At 41.5% G+C, this 18174-nt stretch overlaps 1 protein-coding gene across 2 annotated transcripts in view; it reads left to right on the top strand.

The window, feature by feature from the left end:
• The first annotated feature begins 358 nt into the window (after positions 1 to 358).
• Positions 359 to 18174, top strand: part of LOC123855933 (EZH inhibitory protein-like) — an 80989-nt gene continuing 63173 nt past the window's right edge. Inside the window, exon 1 of one of the 2 annotated variants that reach the window (XR_010406111.1) lies at positions 359 to 922. The gene's annotated coding sequence lies outside the window, so the exon portion shown is untranslated. The remainder of the gene's footprint in view (positions 923 to 18174) is intronic. The other variant, XM_064574072.1, reaches the window with a different exon arrangement.

Genomic DNA, 18174 nt, shown 5'->3' with positions numbered 1-18174 from the left:
TTCTCTCTCTCTCAAATAAATAAATAAAATTTTTTAAAAAGGGGGGCAAAATACTATAAAATATTTAAAAAAAGAAAATTAGAATTACCTATGAAAGTTTTAAAATATGAGGATGTCTAATCCCTACCCCAGACTAATTGAATCTGATCTCTAGAAGTGGGGCACAACATTTCTGATGTACATAAGGAGTTGATCTCTGTACTAGATTGTGACTTTTTTTTTAGGGCAGGACTGAGTCTTTTGTCTTCTGTCCTCAGTTTGACCTTATATAGGTATTTAATATATGTTGAATGAATTGTCATAAAATGGTTCTAGGGTTGGGGCGCCTGGGTGGCTCAGTTGGTTAAGCAACTGCCTTTGGCTCAGGTCATGATCCCGGAGTCCTGGGATCGAGTCCCACATCGGGCTCCCGGCTCAGCAGGGAGCCTGCTTCTCCCTCTGATCCTATCCCCTCTCATGCTGTTTCTCTCTGTCAAATGGATAAATAAAAAATCTTAAAAAAAAAAAATGGTTCTAGGGTTTTCTAACAGTGGAGAACAGATTACCCTTAGATGAGACAAGGTTTTAAAGATAAAAAGGGGCAGACTGGCCTAGTGCTTTTCCCAATGAAGAATGCTGGTTCTACCCCTTCCTGTATCTCACATACAAAGAGGGGCTTCAGGATTGTGCAGGACTTCTATCTATAAGAAATTATTACCCAGTGCAGGAGGAGTAAAGGAAACTTAAGTTGGTGATATCTTTTCAACACAGGCATGAAGAAGAGCCCATCCTGGATTTTCCTGCCGTGGAACTTCAGAGAAAGGCTGATTTTTTCCATGGCTTGTTTTTATCTACCTCAGCATTTCCTCTTCTTCAGTTTCTTTCTTCTGAAAGGAGTGCTGGTAATGGCAAAGGCTGCAGAGCTCCTAAAACCAGACCCCAGGTAAGTAAATTTTCCCTCTGCCTTTCCTCATATTCAGCCTTGGAACCTGAATTTGCCCTCAACTATTTTCTGTAGCCTGTCTTTCCTACAGAGGCCCCATGGCACAGCTCTGTCTCTCAGGTACCTAGTCTAATCCTGTTACATAGTCACTATTTATGTGTTATTCTCTAGATGCCTTCCTAACAGTGATGTTACTGTTAGTCAAGTGCATTCACTGTTTTTATCTCTAACATATCCTCATGACATAGCTGGGAAGATGAACACTACAAGGTAAGCCTGACAGAGCAGTATGATTTTTTCCCACTATGTAGCCTCTACTTTTTAAAAAATTTTATTTTACTATATTAATCATCATACAATACATGATTAGTTTTTGATGTGGTGATCCATGATTCATTGTTTTCATATAACACCCAGTGCTCCATGCAGTACATAGCCTCCTTAACACCCATCACCAGGCTAACCCATCCCCCCACCCCCATTTGGATGTCTTCTTTGGGAAAGTGTCTGTTCATGACTTCTGCCCATTTTTTGACTTGATTATTTGTTTTTTGGGTGTTGAGTTTGAGAAGTTCTTTATAGATCTTGGATACCAGCCCTTTATCTGTAGTGTCATTTGCAAATACCTTCTCCCATTCTGGGGGTTGCCACTTTGTTTTGTTGACTGTTTCCTTTGCTGTGCAGAAGCTTTTTATCTTGATGAAGTCCCAAAAGTTCATTTTTGCTTTTGTTTCACTAGCGTTTGGAGATGCATCTTGAAAGAAGTTGCTGTGGCTGATGTCAAAGAGGTTACTGCTTACGTTCTCTTCTAGGATTTGGATGGATTCCTGTCTCACATTGAGGTCTTTCATGCATTTTGAGTTTATTTTTGTGTATGGTGTTAGAGAATGGTCGAGTTTCATTCTCCTGCATGTGGCTGTCCAATTTTCCCAGTGCCATTTATTGAAGAGACTGTCTTTTTTCCATTGCATGTTTTTTCCTGCTTTGTCAAACATTATTTGACCATAGAGTTGAGGGTCCACATCTGGGTTCTCTATTCTGTTCCACTGGTCTATATGTCTGTTTTTTGTGCCAGTACCATGCTGTCTTGGTGATCACTGCTTTGTAATATAGCTTGAAATCGGGCAACGTCATGCCCCCGGCTTTGTTTTTCTTTTTCAACATTTCCTTGGCAATTCGGGGTCTTTTCTGACTCCATACAAATTTTAGGATTGTTTTTTCCAGCACTTTGAAAAATGTCATTGGAATTTTGATCGGGATGGCATTGAAGGTATAGATTGCTCTGGGTAGCATAGACATTTTAACAATGTTTATTCTTCCGATCCATGAGCATGGAATGTTTTTCCATCTTTTTGTGTCTTCTTCAATTTCTTTCATGAGTGTTGGGTAGTTCCTAGAGTATAGATCCTTTACATCTTTGGTTAGGTTTATTCCGAGATATCTTACATTTTTTGGTGCTATTGTAATGGAATCATTTCTCTAATTTCTCTTTCTACAGTTGCACTGTTAGTGTATAAGAAAGCAACTGATTTCTGTGCATTGATTTTGTATCCTGCCCCATTGCTGAATTGCTGTATGAGTTCTAGTAATTTGGGGGAGGAGTCTTTTGGGTTTTCCACATAAAGTATTATGTCATCTGTGAAAAGAGAGAGTTTGACTTCTTCTTTGCCAATTTGAATACCTTTTATTTCTTTTTGTTGTCTGATTGCTGTTGCTAGGACTTCTAGTACTATGTTGAACAACAGTGGTGAGAGTGGGCATCCTTGACGTGTCCCTGATCTTAAGGGAAAGGCTCTCATCTTTTCCCCATTGAGGATGATACTCGCTGTGGGTTTTTCATAGATGGATTTTATGAACTTGAGGAATGTTCCCTCTATCCCTATACTCTGGAGAGTTTTAATCAGGAAAGGATGTTGTATTTTGTCAAATGCTTTTTCTGCATCAATTGAGAGGACCATATGGTTCTTCTCTCTCCTCTTATTAATGTGTTCTATCACATTGATTGATTTGCGAATGTTGAACCACCCTTGCATCCTGGGGATAAATCCCACTTGGTCGTGGTGGATGATCCTTTTAATGTATTGTTGGATCCTATTAGCTAGGATTTTGTTGAGGATTTTGGAATCCATATTCATCAGAGATATCAGTCTGAAATTCTCCTTTTTAATGGGGTCCTTGCCCGATTTGGGGATTAAGGTAATGCTGGCCTCATAGAATGTGTCTGGAAGCTTCCCTTCTGTTTCTAGTTTCTGAAACAGCTTCAGGAGAATAGGTATTATTTCTTCTTTGAATGTTTGGTAGAATTCCCCAGGGAATCCATCAGGCCCTGGACTCCTGTTTTTGGGGAGGTTATTGATCACTGCTTCAAATCTCTACTGGTTATTGGCCTATTCAGGTGGTCAATTTCTTCCTGTTTCAGTCTTGGGAGTTTATAGGCTTCCAGGAAGGTATCCATTTCACCCAGGTAGCTCAGTTTATTGGCATATGATTGTTGATAATAATTTCTAATAATTGTTTCTATTTCCTTGGTGTTAGTCGTGATCTCTCCCCTTTCATTAATAATTTTATTAATTTGGTCCTTTGCCTTTTCTTTTGGATAAGTCTGGCCAGTGGTTTATCGATCTTATTAATTCTTTCAAAGAACCAGCTTCTAGTTTTGTTGATCTGATCTACTGTGTTTCTGGTTTCTAATTCATTGATCTCTGCTCTAATCTTAATTATTTCTCTTCTAATGCATGGCTTAGGCCGCATTTGTTGCTTATTCTCTAGTTCTTTAAGGTGTAGAGTTAGTTGGTGAATTCGGGATTTTTCTATTTTTTTGTGTGAGGCTTGGATGGCTATGTATTTCCCCCTTAGAACCGCCTTTGCAGTATCCCATAGGTTTTGAACCGATGTGTTTTCATTCTCATTGGTTTCCATGAATTGTTTAAGTTCTTCTTTGATTTCCTGGTTGACCCAAAGATTCTTGAGCAGAGTGGTCTTTAGCTTCCAAGTGTTTGAATTTCTGCCAAATTTTTTCTTGTGATTGAGTTCCAGTTTTAAAGCATTGTGGTCTGAGAATATGCAAGGAATAATCGCAGTCTTTTGGTACCGTTTTAGACTGATTTGTGACCCAGTGTGTTATCTCTTCTAGAGAATGTTCCATGTGCATTGGAGAAGAATGTGTATCCTGTTATTTAGGATGGAATGCCTTGTATATTTATCTGTGAAGTCCATCTGATCCAGTGTGTCATTCAAAGCCCTTGTTTCCTTGTTGATCTTCTGCTTAGATGATCTCTCCATTGCTGTGAGTGGGGTGTTGAAGTCCCCTACTATAATTGTATTATTATCAATGTGTTTCTTTAATTTGGTTATTAATTGGTTTATTAATTAATTGGTGTATTAATTAATTGGCTACTCCCAAGTTAGGAGCATAAATATCTACAATTGTTGGATCTTCTTGTTGGATAGACCCTTTAAGTATGATATAGTGTCCTTCCTTATCTTTTTTACAGTTTTTGCTTTAAAATCTAATTTGTCTGATATAAGGATTGCTTTCCATGTAACTTAACATATTAAATAAGCCTAATTATTCAAAAAGACTTCATTTAGGATTTGAATTTCCAGGAATTTGGTTTTTAAGAAAGCCTCAGAATGTTTTTAAAGCATGTGGCTACATAAGATCATTGATTATTCTAAAACCTAATATTTAATTATCTGTTTAACCAAGGTTTCCATAACAGATTTTACAGAAAGTTGTATAGTTGTTAGCAAAACTTTGCTACTTTCATATTGAGAAGATTTAGTTTTCTTAAGTAATCAAAGACCTGAAAAAAAATACAGAAAACTTGTTTATAATTTCTCATCAAGAGCAGATCAATAATCCAAGAAAGTCCCTTTTTTTTTTTTTACAGAAAGAAAGCCAAATTTTTAATTTTATATCCGTGTAATTTTAAGGCTCAATTATTCCAATCTTATTCCTGAGTACACATAAAATCTTTTTCCAAAGATTTCCCTTCACAGACCTTCTATAACTTTCTTTTGCATTTAAATTTTGTGCTAATTCTTCCCTCTCTACCTAACGAGTCTCATTTCGGGACAGCTTATTTCCTTTTCTGTCATCAAAAATGTATTCTCATTCCTTATAGTTTTCTTACATATCTCCTACTTTCCTACATACAGAGTTGCTTTCTTTATCATTTTCCAGACGTCTCAATCATACTTATCAGAATTTTAATTCTTGGAAACCTTAGTCGCCTCTGAAAACTAACATGTAAGAAACTGTGAATTTTTACACCAGAATTCTTTAGATTGGCAAATCTGTGAATATATTTCAAAATTTCTAGAAACGTCTTTTGTTTATAGTACAGTCTTTCGGTAAGGCACAAAGCATGTTCACCAAGAGACCCAAGTATCTTTAGTTTCTCTGCAACAAGAAGCCAAAAGCAGACAAAGATATGTTCAGTAATTGATGCTTAAGTATTTTATCCTATTTGGAAAAGACTTAGATACCCACTGAATTTAACCTAATTTATCATTTAACATTGCAAAACTTCAAAGTTTTAGGTTACCAGTAATTTTTGAAAGCCATTGAAAGGTTTATCTATAAATGTTTTTATTTATTTAACTTACTTGTTCCTAACAAATTTTCATGAAAACTTCATGAGACAGACAAAATCAACCATTAACTCCCCTCTGCTGACAGGTCGCAACAGAGATAACATGAATTTAACTAATAAATTCAGGTAGAACAAAAGTTGGTTATCTGTATTATATTTGAAGTTGATAACACTAAAGAGAAGTTGATTTTAATCAAATCAGCAACCTTAAATTAGCTTTAATATCGAATATGTTGTACCTGTATCCACTAAAAAAATCAACCTGTTCCCCACTGGTCCATTTTATTTGGGGCTCCCGTGGGGAGGTTAAAGAGGGTGGTTGAAGTCCAGGGGAGCCCTTGGGCTCCTTCATGTTGACTTGGGAGGTGCTTCAGTTTGACCTCATAAGGAGGGGGCCCAAAAACTTGGGTGCCTTTTGCTCCTTGATAGTGAGGGTCAGGGCAGCGGGATCCAATGAGCTAGAGGCACCAAAAATGATACATGAGCTGGCTGTGTGAACAGCTCAGGTGGTGGTGCAGGAACAGGAGGAGGCAGAGGCAAATGCGGCAGGGGTACCCCCCTGGCAAGGCTGGAGGCAGATTTAGAATTATGGACTCACAATTTTTCAAATCTCCATCTCCTGTCTGGTTGGCTTTCCGCCCCCTGGAAGAGGCAGTGGAGCAGGCGGTGGCTTGGGCCTCAGTTCCGGTGCTTGTGCATGGGGAGCGGGGGTGGATTTAGGATTTCTAGTGTCTGCCTGCCTGCCTCCTCTTCCTCCTCATTGTTCTGACCACTGGGAAGGGAACCCAGTGCCTTAAATTTTGTTCATCTTCATCTCCTGGGGCCCTCAAGCGGTCCTTTCCTGTGATGCATCTTTAGTATGGACTAACATAAACGTATGAATGTAGGGAAGGTTATCTCAAATCGTGGGAACTTGAAAAACACTTGGACCAGCTTTTATCCTCTTGAGCTTTAGAACGCCCAGTTTTTACAAGCACTTGCCTTTAAACCGATTAAATAGAGCTCTTTTACAAATTAATTTTAGTAATACCATCTGGAGGTAGAGAAAATATCTCATGTTTATCACACGAATGGACACATACACACGGTCAGGATGCAAACAAAAGTGAGTCTGTGTTTCATTAATATTTGTGGAGAGGACATTGAAGACCCAATTTCCAAATATCCCCCCTCTACTGACACAAATCTAATTGTAAGACAGCATTATAATTTATGGATCCATTAGTTGGTGGTTGTCCATTTCCAGTTAGAACATGGCCGGTTTGGGGGCAGAGATACCCAAAGCTGCAGCAACAAACAAACTAGAGGAAGCCCGAGTAGCTCTGTGATCGTAGGTTCCTGGCCAAAAGCCAGGGGCTTCACTGACTGAACCAAACGGCTTGCTAGTTTCTGGCTACTTCGCCTTGTAGCTGGCTTTCTCTAATTGTGTGCCCGAGAAACGAATTCGGACATGTCAAAAGAACCCATTTGGGCCATCTGAGACTCAGGCTATCCTGAAATTTTCCCATCTCAGTAGGCACTTGCAAGTCTAGGCTCCGATGTACTCTGCACACAGCCTCGCAGGGTTTCTTGTGGGTGCCCCCTCTAGGTTATTCCCACTGGTAACCTTTAACGTCTTGAATACAAGTCAGGAATGTCAACTCAAACCGAGGAGGTCCCGATAGCAGGAGAACTCACCAGATGCACCTGTGAGGTGCTGAGAAGTCAGAGGGGCCCAAGGTGCCCATGCTGGTATTGAGGGCTGAGTTTCAGAGGACCCCCCGGTGTTCTCAGGCAAGTTGCTCTGCTATCCTGCGGACTATGCCAAGAACTGTCAACAAAAAATGAACAAACCTTGTAGAATTTCTTTAAAAAGCGAGAGAGGAAGAGAATTTTTTTTTTTTGAGACCAAGTGAGGACAGCTGCCTGGGATATACAATCTCCACAAAGAAGATCTTTTCTCTGTGGTTTGAAATGTTTCTTTTAGGTTATTTGTGAATGAAGCTGATGTACAGTATGTGCTGGGGGCAGAAATAGAGCCCATGCTTTGAAGTCATTCTGACCCCGTAAAAGTTCAAGTATACCTCTCCTGGGGCCCCCAAGCATTAAAAGTTGAAAATTTCGTTTATCGTTATAATGGGTTACTTTCTATTGTATCTTTGATCCTTTGGCCTTTACCATAGGAGTCTCTGGAGTCTATGTAAATATTTTATTTTAGAAGGGAGCCAGGCTGTTTAGGTGTAGCAGCTTCTGACCTCCACTCTGAGGCTCTAGTTGCTATGAAAGTAGAACTTTCAGCGCCTTTGTGGTGCTACTTTTGTCTGCTTGGTTTATCTGGTGCCCCTGGGGCCCCCTTGCTGGTGGTACCTGAGAGGCAGAAAAGCTGAAGTCTCTGTTTTATTCTTAAGTTTTGTCTCATGTTCTTTCTCTGTGATGAGAGCTCATCCAGCCTATATCATATGACATTTTGTTGTCATGTCACTTTAGGCCTCTCTTGGCTGTGACAGTTTCTCAGACTTCCCTTGGTTTGGATGACCTTGACAATAGAGAGGATTACAGGTAAGATATTGGCGTAGACTATCCTTCAGTTGGGGTTTGTCTGATGTTTTCCTCATGATTAAACTGGTGTTGTGAGTTACGGCAGAAAACCACAGAATGCCATTTTTATCAAGTCAAATCAAGAGTACATAATATGAACGTTAACTTAAGATCGGTGAAGCGGACCTTAGTCTGCTGGGTGTAGTTGTGTTTCTTGGGTTTCTCCAAGCGTAAAATTATTCTTTTTACCCCTTTCCACACTCTAAGCTCTGGAGGTCATTAGGAACAGATCACACTTAACTGATGAAGAGGTATGCATACTTTCCATGAGGGGAGAGGATGTGTATAAATTGTTTGGAATTCTTCAGCATGGAACATCTATTTATGCTCCTATCTATCTGTCTCTCTATCTGTCTGTCTGTCTATCATCTATCTCATAATGTTCTCCTGGACTTTTAAATAATATTTGAATGAGAAGCCAATATTTTCTTATTTGTTTTTTTTTTTCTTAAATTGTTCCAGTTTTGGCCATTGGGAGCACTGTCAGTTGGCGCCCAGGTCCCTTTGGTATACTCCCATTGTATGGGATTTGCTTTTTTAACAATTCCTTGCTTTCAGGCTCATCTTGCACATTTCCATGTTGCATGTATTCCAGCCTCATCTTTCCTATTTCCACTTCTAATCCTAGAAGCAGCCAATTCTCCAAGGAACACTGTTTCCTTTTGTTAGGAGAAGGTATTAGAAACCAGTATCTGTGTACCAGGTGTCCACGTTGCTGTTTGGATGAAGTGGCTGCTAGGCCCTCTCAGCTGACGAAACAAAGAAATAGCTGTGTGCATATTAACTCATATATATGCGCATTTCTATACAAATGTCTATACGTAAGCATCCATCTCGATATTAACCCTAATATGAATACATGCTGATGCCTCCAAGTCTAATTTGTTACTGCGTGGATTATTTTCGCCTCTGCCCCTCATTATCTGCAACCTCCCACTCTAGTAGGGAGAAACCTGGCCCCCATTACCCACCATCCATTCAATGAATCGTCCGGTTCCGGTACACATGCATAATGGTATCAGTTTTCTTACACTGTACATCCATAGGCAACAGATTTCTCCACTAGAGCGCATTGCATGTGTAATTTTTTTCTTTTTAGCCTTATAGACTTCCTTCATTTCCAAAGGTACTGAGGTCAGCCCTGTTTCCCTCCCTGTCTTAGTGTAGTTTTTCCATACGTGACTGTGGTGAGATTCCTTAATTACATTCTGCATTTCATCCTGATATCCCCTGACATCCTTAGTAATATGTGTCAATTGTGCATACATGAAGTTTCAGTCTTTGTGCAGTAAATTACTGTGGATAATGACAAATGCATAGTGTCAAGTAAGCGCCATTCCATTATCGCACAGCGCTAAAATAGCACCTGTCCTTTACCTATTCCTATTTACCACTCCGCTGTCTCTACTTTTGCCTTTACACAATTTTTTTAAATAATTGGCTCACACAGAGAATACACACACACACATATATGTGGGCACGGACGGCGGGCTGCCCGAGGAGGTGCTCTTTGGAAACCTGGACCTGCTGCCTCCTTCGGGGAAAAGCGCGGAGCCGGGCGCCGCCCCCACGGAGCGCAAAGGCCTCGTGTCCCACAACGGCAGCCTGATAAACGTGGGGAACCTGCTGCAGCGTGCAGAGCAGCAGGACAGCGGGCGGCTCTACCTGCAGAACAAGATTCACACCCTGGAACTGAAGCTGGAGGAGAGCCATAACCGGTTCTCGGCCACGGAGGCCACCAACAAAACCCTGGCGGGGTTTTTTGCTTGTTTTTCAAGATGTTCAGATTTTAAAGGTGTTCAACTACCAAACAAACCACAAGATTGGTACCAAAACGCACACGTGCACACGCACACACACGTGTGTGCAATGTAATAAAACAAACCACAACGTGTACGTACACACACGCTAAAGGCTGGGCAAGCACTTAAGGCACCTTAAAAAAAACCCCAAAACCCATGTGGTTTAGGATTACCGAAATCTGTTACAGTGCTACCACGCAGCGCTTTTCAAAGCATCTGAAAAACGTGCAAATTGTCTGAAAACAGTGCCTGGCAGCTGAGACAGTTTGCAAGCGTGATTCAGAGGTCTGCCAAGGAAACAAAAGAAGCCCCCCTCCTCCCCGTGAGACCGCACGAGGAGCGAGAGGTGCTCCGGGCACTATTTATTCTAAGGTAGGCGGAAAGCAGAAGTCTGTGCAGGAGCGGTACGTACTAGGGGTCGCTCGGTGGCACGGACGGGGCCACGGAGTTTCCATTGGTTGGGGAACCGCCCAGCTTTAGTTTTTCCAGATATTCGGCGTGCACGGGCTTGTGGCACTGGAGAACCTTGATCGCATCTTCGATCTTGAACCACTCTCGCTTCCTCCCAATGCTAACCGAATCTTCCCAATCCTCCAGAATCTCAGTGACAGTCAGTACGTACACGTAGGTTCTGTGCTTGCGGTCTTGGTTCTGTTCGAAAATGCCCAGGAGCCGGCCTAACTTCCCCTTGACTCCGCCTGTTGTTGTTTTTTTTTTTTTTTTTTTTAAAAAAAACCAAAGCAAACCCTGGGATCAACTTTATTGCTGATGGTTGTGGTGTCTTCTGCCCTACGCCCTTGTCTCTCTGATGGTCCAAAGCCCCTCCAGGATAGTACAGTGCTTAGGCTCTGCTGGGCCAGAGGCAAGGGAGACAATCTGCCTCCCAAGTCTACCCCCAGCTCAGTTTCTCCCCTGTCCCCACCCCACCCTATTGCACATCAAATCTTGTAAACATGGCTACGGGCATGGCCCTGAACAGCAGTGAGGCAGATTGATGTGTAAACAGATTTGGGACCAGGGACCAGACCCAGTCACCCAGCCCCATCCCATGCTGAGGCCCACAGTTAAATTGGGAAAAGCAGGGGGGCTTGGTCCCAAACTCTGGCTCAGATTATGCAACAGTGCAGACAGCTCAGCTCCCCTCTACCACCCTCTCAGATTCCAGGTCCTGAGGTCCACCCACCCCTGGGCGCCCATGTACATATATATATATATCCATTCCGGACTGGCTTCTTAAACTTAGCAATAGGAATTTAGGATTCATCCATCTCTCTCTGTGGCTTGAAAGATCATTCCTTTCTTTTGTCAAATAGTATTCCATGGTATGGATGCACCGAGGTCATTTATTCATTCATCTGTTGATGCACATCTTGGTTGCTCCCTGTTTGGCAATCATGAATAAAGGTGCTATAGACATTGGTGTGTAGGATTGTGTGCGGACTGACGATGTTGGGCTTTGCTGCCGCCCTGTGATCCTGGAAAACAGTGAAGGTTAAGAGATCTCCCCAGTCTGTGTTCTAGGAAAGTGCTTACTGCAAGGAGGCTTCCTTCGCCATATGACTCAGGTGAGATTGACAGGTGCCCCCTTGTTTGCTGTGACAAAACCAGTCACGGTCCCTCCAAACTCCCATTCCTCAGCTCATAAATGATCAGCTGAACTCCTTGTGTTTACTGAACACCTGGAGCAAAATACTTGTGAATCAGGCTCTGCTTAAGGTTCTGTCCTTTCCCTGGGTTTCTGAACTTTGACCCCCCGGCAGTCGGAGCCAGGGCACAGCCCTTCTGAGAGTAGGCTGGCTTCAGGGTGAAGCATTCCTTCATTCGCTGCCTGTTCACACCACCCTTTCGTTCCATCTCTCCACCCTGGGTTCTCTGTGTCCTCTCTAGAAAGGAAAGAGCCTTTTGGCCTAACTCTTGGGACGCTTGCTGATCTTATGGTCAGAGTGTTCTCTCTGTTATAAGAGTGCCTCTCCCCACCCCTTTTCCTTACCACGATCCCTTGAAGAGTGTTCTCCTTACTAATTCTGGATTTGTACTTTATTTGACTGGAGATAAGTTTCCATTTACATTTTCAAATTCTGGAACTATCTTGCCTTTTTAAAAAATGTTTTAAAATTTTTTTAAAGATTTTCTTTATTTATTTGAGAGAGAGAATGAGATAGAGAGAGCATGAGAGTGGGGAGGGTCAGAGGGAGAAGCAGACTCCCTGCCGAGCAGGGAGCCCGACGCGGGACTCGATCCTGGGACTCCAGGATCATGACTTGAGCCGAAGGCAGTCGCTTAACCAACTGAGCCACCCAGGCACCCTATCTTGCCTTTTTTATTAACTATGTCATCTATCACCAATTAAAGCAACAAATATGTGACTACTATATAAAATAAGACCCCAGGATTAACACTTTGTTGCATGCACAGTTATCTCACAGAATATGTGTTTGGAGGGCCAGAGACAGGAGTTTATTTTTGCTTTTGCTTTCCTTAAAAAAAGAACCCCACAGCCGTGCAAGTAGGGTCAGGAAGGGAAGGGGGGAAAGGATTCTTTAGGACAAAATGTCCAAGGCTCTCTAATCACAATCAAATTCACGGATAGTGGGTTTAGGGGGGAAAAAAAGATGAAGGGGATGCTGCTCAGGCCCATTTGTCATCAATCGCAAAAAGACTTCCTTTACAAAAGCCCCAAATGGTGACATATGAAGGTCAAGCTAACTTACACAAGCAGTCATAACGTGTGTCCCTCAAGCTTTTGACCATGTTTGCCACTTAGATATACGTACAGGAATTGGGCTCCTCTTCTCATTCCTGTCCTTTCAGATCTCCACCGTGTGGTCAAACTGGGTGGGCTCTCCCTGTCTTCTGCCACATTTGGCCTCCAACATTCGAACAGCGTTTTCACCACCTCCAGATGCTACTTCTGCTTGCCTGGCTGGCCTTAGCTGTCGGCCTTTGCTTTACACATTCTAGGGCTCCGATTTTTTTTAAGTTTGTAAAAATTATTATTTATTTATTTATTTATTTATTTATTTATTTATTTATTTATTTAAGAGCGAGAGCAGGAGCCAGCCAGCAGGGGGAGAGACAGAGACAGAGGGAACGGGAGAAGCAGACTCCCCACTGAGTGTTGCTCCTTTATTTTTTAAATTAAAGATGGTATGTATTTGAGAGAGAGCAGAGCCAGAGAGAGAGAGAGAGAGAGAGAGAGAGAGAGGGAGAGAGAGAGAGGGAGCGCACAAGCAGGGAGGAGGGGCAGAGGGAGAGGGAGAAGCAGACTCCCCGCTGAGCAGGGAGCCCGATATGGGGCTGGATCCCAGGATCCTGGGATCATGACCTGAGCTGAAATCAAGTGTCTGGAGCTTAACTAACTGAGCCACCCAGGCGCCCCTCTCAGGTTCTGTTTTTAGCTGCCTAGAAGTTTATAAATGTTGTAACTTCCCTATGACTGAGCTTTTTTCGTTATAAAACATTTTCCTTTATTTGTAGTAATATTTTTTGTTTTAGTCTTTTTTCCTGGGGCGCCTGGGTGGCTGAGTCCGTTAAGCTTCTGCCTTCGGCTCGGGTCATGATCCCAGGGTCCTGGGATCGAGTCCCACATTGGGCTTGTCTGCTCAGCGGGGAGCCTGCTTCTCCCTGTCCCTCTGCCTGTGCTCCCCCTGCTTGTGCTCTCTCTCTCTCTCTCTTTCTCTGTCAAATAAATAGATAAAATCTTTAAAAAAAAAAAAAAAGTCTTTTTTCCTGATATTAGCATAGCCACCATAGCTTTTTAGGATTGCTGCTTGCAAGATATAGGTTTTTCCATCCTTTTTCTTTTAACCTATTTGTACCTTCAAATCAAAACTGTGTCTCTTGTAGATAGCGTATGGCTGGATCTCTCTTTTTTTATCCAATCTGACAATCTCTGAGGCTTGCTTGGATTGTCTAGTCCGCTCACATCTGATGTTATTATTGATGTAGACGAATGTCTGCATTTTGCCTTTGGTTTCCTATATGTCTCAAGATCTTTTTGTTTCTTTATTCCCGCTTTAATATTGCTGCTTAATTCCTGTTTCTTTATTCCTGCTTGGTTTTTCCTGAAGCAAATATTTTCTAGTGTTATTTCATTATTTTTAAAGTTATTTATTAGTGCTCTCTTTAGGCCATACCATAGCGTTTTAACTTATCAGAATCTACTCCAGGTTTATATTAATTCCTGGGATATATTGAAATGTTACTTTTATGAAGCTCTATTCCCTCTTTCACCTTTTCATGATATTATTGTTACACATATTTAATACAGGCTTGTTACAAACCCAACCGTTTATTGTTATAATAATTTATATAAGCAATGTATGAATGTATGTCTCCTAAAAGAAGTTGAGAACAGTGAGCAAGTACATATTTACAGTAATTAAACCCTGTGTAGTTCTATTCATTTCTTCCTGTGGGTTTGAACTACCACCTTATGTCATTTCTTTACAAATACAGCTCTGCTCCCACTAACCTCCTTTGTGCTGTTATTGTCAAATGTATTACATTTCTGATACATTAGATGCCCAGCCAGCCGATTATATACATATTGACTTATAAAACCGCCTTTTTATATTTTTTTAATTAAAAAACTTTTTAAAGATTTTATTTATTTGAGAGAGAGAGAGAGAGCATGATTGGCGAGAGGGAGAAGCAGGCTCCCTGCTGTGCAGGGAGCCCTACACAGGGCTGGATCCCAGGACTCCCGGATCACGACCTGGGCTGAACATAGACGCTTAACCCACTGAGCCACCCCGGCGCCCCTAAAACCGCTTTTTAAAACAGAGAAGAAAAAATGTGCATTTATACTTTGTTTAATAAGTACATAATTACCTTTAACAGTGTTTTTTGTTTTTTTAAAATGGGTATTTAAATTTACATCAGGTTTGCTTCCTTTTGGCCTGAAGAAATTCTTTTCCTATTCCTCACAAATAGGTCTGCCAGCAGTTGAATTCTCTCAGCTCTTGTTTATCTGGGAGTTGTTATTTTGCTTTTGTTTTTGACAGGTAGTTTTGCGGGATAGGAGACTTTTAGTTGACTTTTTTTTCCCTCCCCGTTCAGCACTTCGAATATATCATCCCCCTGCTTCTGGACTCCTCTTTAATTTTTTTTCCTAATAAGACATCTGCTGTTAATCTTAATGGGTTTACCTTGTAAGTGATGATTTCCCTTGCTGTTCTCAAGGTTTTCTCTTTGACTTTGGCCCTCAGCATTTTTACTATGATGTGTCAGGGTATGGATCTCTTCATATGTGTAGTACTTGGCATTCTTTGACCTTCCTGCCTGTGTAGATTAACATTTTTAGAAAATTTTAGTCATTATTTCTTTTTTTTTTTTTTTTTTGGCCTGGTGAACTGGAACCCCACTCTGCCTGTAAGGTAATAACATTTGCACAGAGCTTTACGGATGTGGAAGCCCTTCTGTATGCATGACTTGATCCTCACAAATACCCTCTTAGCTTATTTTTTAGTTATCACTTACTTTTATTTTTTTATTTTATTATGTTATGTTAATCACCATACATTACATCATTAGTTTTTGATGTAGTGTTCCATGATTCATTGTTTGCATATAACACCCAGTGCTCCATTCAATACGTGCCCTCTTTAATGCCCATCACCAGGCTAACCCATCCCCCCACCCCCCTCCCCCTCCCCTCTAGAACCCTCAGCTGGTTTCTCAGAGTCCATAGTCTCTCATGGTTCATCTCCCCTTCCGATTTCCTCCCCTTCATTATTCCCTTCCTACTATCTTCTTTTTTTTTTTTTTAATATATAATGTATTATTTGTTTCAGAGGTACAGGTCTGTGATTCATTTTTTCTACTCCTTTTTTTGGCCTCTTCTTTTGGTAATCTTATTACTTGTAGGTTGCTGCCTTTAAAGGTATCTCACATTTTTGGGCACTCTGTTCATTTTACTTCATTCTTTTTTCTCTCTGTTCTTAGCATTGTGTAATCTCTGTTTTCCTCAATTTTGTGTTTTCTTCTGCCAACTCCCATCTATAACTGAGCCCCTGTAGTAAACCTTTTGTTTGGTCAATGTCGTTTTTAACTCCAAATTATCCACTGGGTTCTTTTTATAACTTGTATCTCTTTAATGGATGGTGTCTGTTTCATGAGAAATGTCATGGTAGCTTCTTTTACTTCTTTAAGCATGATTTCCTTTAATTCTCGGAACATATTAACATTGGCGGATTTGAAGACTTTTCTCTATTAAATCCAACATACCGGCCCTTTCGCAGGCAGTTTCTATTGCTTGTCTTTGTTCCTGTAGATGAGTCACACGTTCCTGCTTCTCTGAATATCCCCGATTTTTTTTTTTTTTAATTGGGCACTTAGGTAGTATATCGTAGCACTCTGAATTCGGGTCCCGTTTCTACCCCCCTTCCCTTCCCTGGGGCTTGTCTTTGTTGTTATTTGCTTATTTAATTGTCTAGTGACGTGGCTATTTTAGTTAAGTCTGTTTACCCCAAAGTATGAAGCCTGCGTTGTTACTGCCCAGTCAGTGCAGACTTGGGTGTACGTACACACAGTCACTCGCAATGACAGGAGTTTTCGCAGGGCTCTCTTTGTCTCCTCCTCTGATCTCTCTGCTAAGCTGTCTACCGCATTTGTTGTGACACTCACCTGTTAGGCTCCACTAATTGCCAATGTATTTTTTAATTGTTTTCAACAATGCCCTGGTTGCATAAATTGTGCCACACTCTGATCTGATTCAATTCAGGTGGGAATATTCTTTAGCTGCCTCTGAGTTTTATTCAGACCCCGAGAGGCCCCTTCTTAGCCACCTCTATCCCTGGTTGTCTTGGTGAAATAGTTGGCTTGTGGTTTTGTTCCTTGTTCTTCATTTGGAGGAGCCGTTATTTTCAAGAGCTCTCTTAGGCTTCAGTTTTCCCAGACTTGGTTTCAAATAAACAGAGAGCTTGGGGGGAGAGCTTAGGAGCTCTCTTCTGGGCTGCTTCTCCTCCTTGGGAAAGATTTTTGAGCCACTCTTCTGGCCTCTGGGTGGGGCAGTAGCGGGTGGGGGGACTTCTAGGCTTACTGCTTCTATTTGGAACCTCTGTCCTGTGGTCAGACTGGGGCAAGGGCAACCAGGACTGCAGTATTCCCAGCCTGCTGTGGCTGGTGTAAGCCCTCAGTCCTCTGAGTGGGGGCTGATTGGAGAAAGAAAGCCCCTGACCTCTTGGGCTCACTGATTAAGAATTTAACCTCTTCAGTTTGGAACGGGAGGATGGCAAATACTGGTGGCCTGCCCTTACTGGTGAGCTATGGGTAAGTAATAGTTGGGAGCTGAGGGGAGAGGGAGCCCCGTCTTCCTGGCGATACCTATCTGGAGAGCTCTAACATCACACTGAGCTCGAGAGGTAGGAGGGAGGGAGCAGATCATGGTTCAAATGCCAGACTCTCACTGTTCTTACCTAGGTTAGTAGATTTTTGTTTTCTGAGGAAGTGTTTCCTTATTTGCCGTATGTTCTTCGGACAATTTGCAGAGACATTTAATAGTTATTTTTAAGATAGTTTTTACCTTTCGCTTGTTTCTCTGGGGAGTGTGTCTGTGAAGTTTCTTAAGCTGTCATCTTCTAGGTGGAACTCTGTTACCTCTTACCTTTGATCATGGTTTCTTTTATCATACAGATAGTCCAGCCTGAATAGTTTTACATGTTCCACCTTTTGTATTGTTTGAAGAAGGCCTTTCCTGCCCAATATTATAAAAACAACCTGAATTTTTCTTCTAACGCCCTTAAGGTTTTCTTTTTCATGGTAAGCACATTTAATCCATTGGGATGTTTTTGTATGTGCATGAATGTTTTGTTACAAGATATATAGATATAGATATAGATATAGATATATTTTTTTTCCTTTCAGAGAGGGAGGGTAGGGTGAGGTGGGGCAGGGAGAGAGAATCTTAAGCAGGCTCCACACCCAGCGTGGAACCCGACGTGGGGCTTGATCTCAAAACCCTGATATCATGACCTGAGCTGAAATCTGGAGTTGGACGCTTAACCAACTGATAGAAATATAAAGAACGTTTATATTTTTCTCAGTGGATAGCCACAAATGTCTCAATTGCAGCCTGTCTCCATGGACTTGAAATGGCAGCCTTACTATGAATTAAATTCTCATATATGCATGGAAGATTCGGTTACACTGACCTATTGATCTATTTCTGCATCAGTATCCCACTGTTTTAATGACTGTGCCATCCATTTTCTAAATTGAGATTTATTTTTGTCAGGTTTTGGCATCAGGGTTATGCTAAACTAGAAAAATAATT

This window comes from Mirounga angustirostris, unplaced genomic scaffold (assembly GCF_029215605.1).
Source record: "Mirounga angustirostris isolate CCGP_5_RB_7025 unplaced genomic scaffold, mMirAng1.0.hap1 SCAF_11, whole genome shotgun sequence".
Lineage (NCBI taxonomy): Eukaryota > Metazoa > Chordata > Mammalia > Carnivora > Phocidae > Mirounga > Mirounga angustirostris.
Note: the sequence above shows the minus strand (reverse complement) of the source record. Positions and strands in the feature narration are given on the sequence as shown.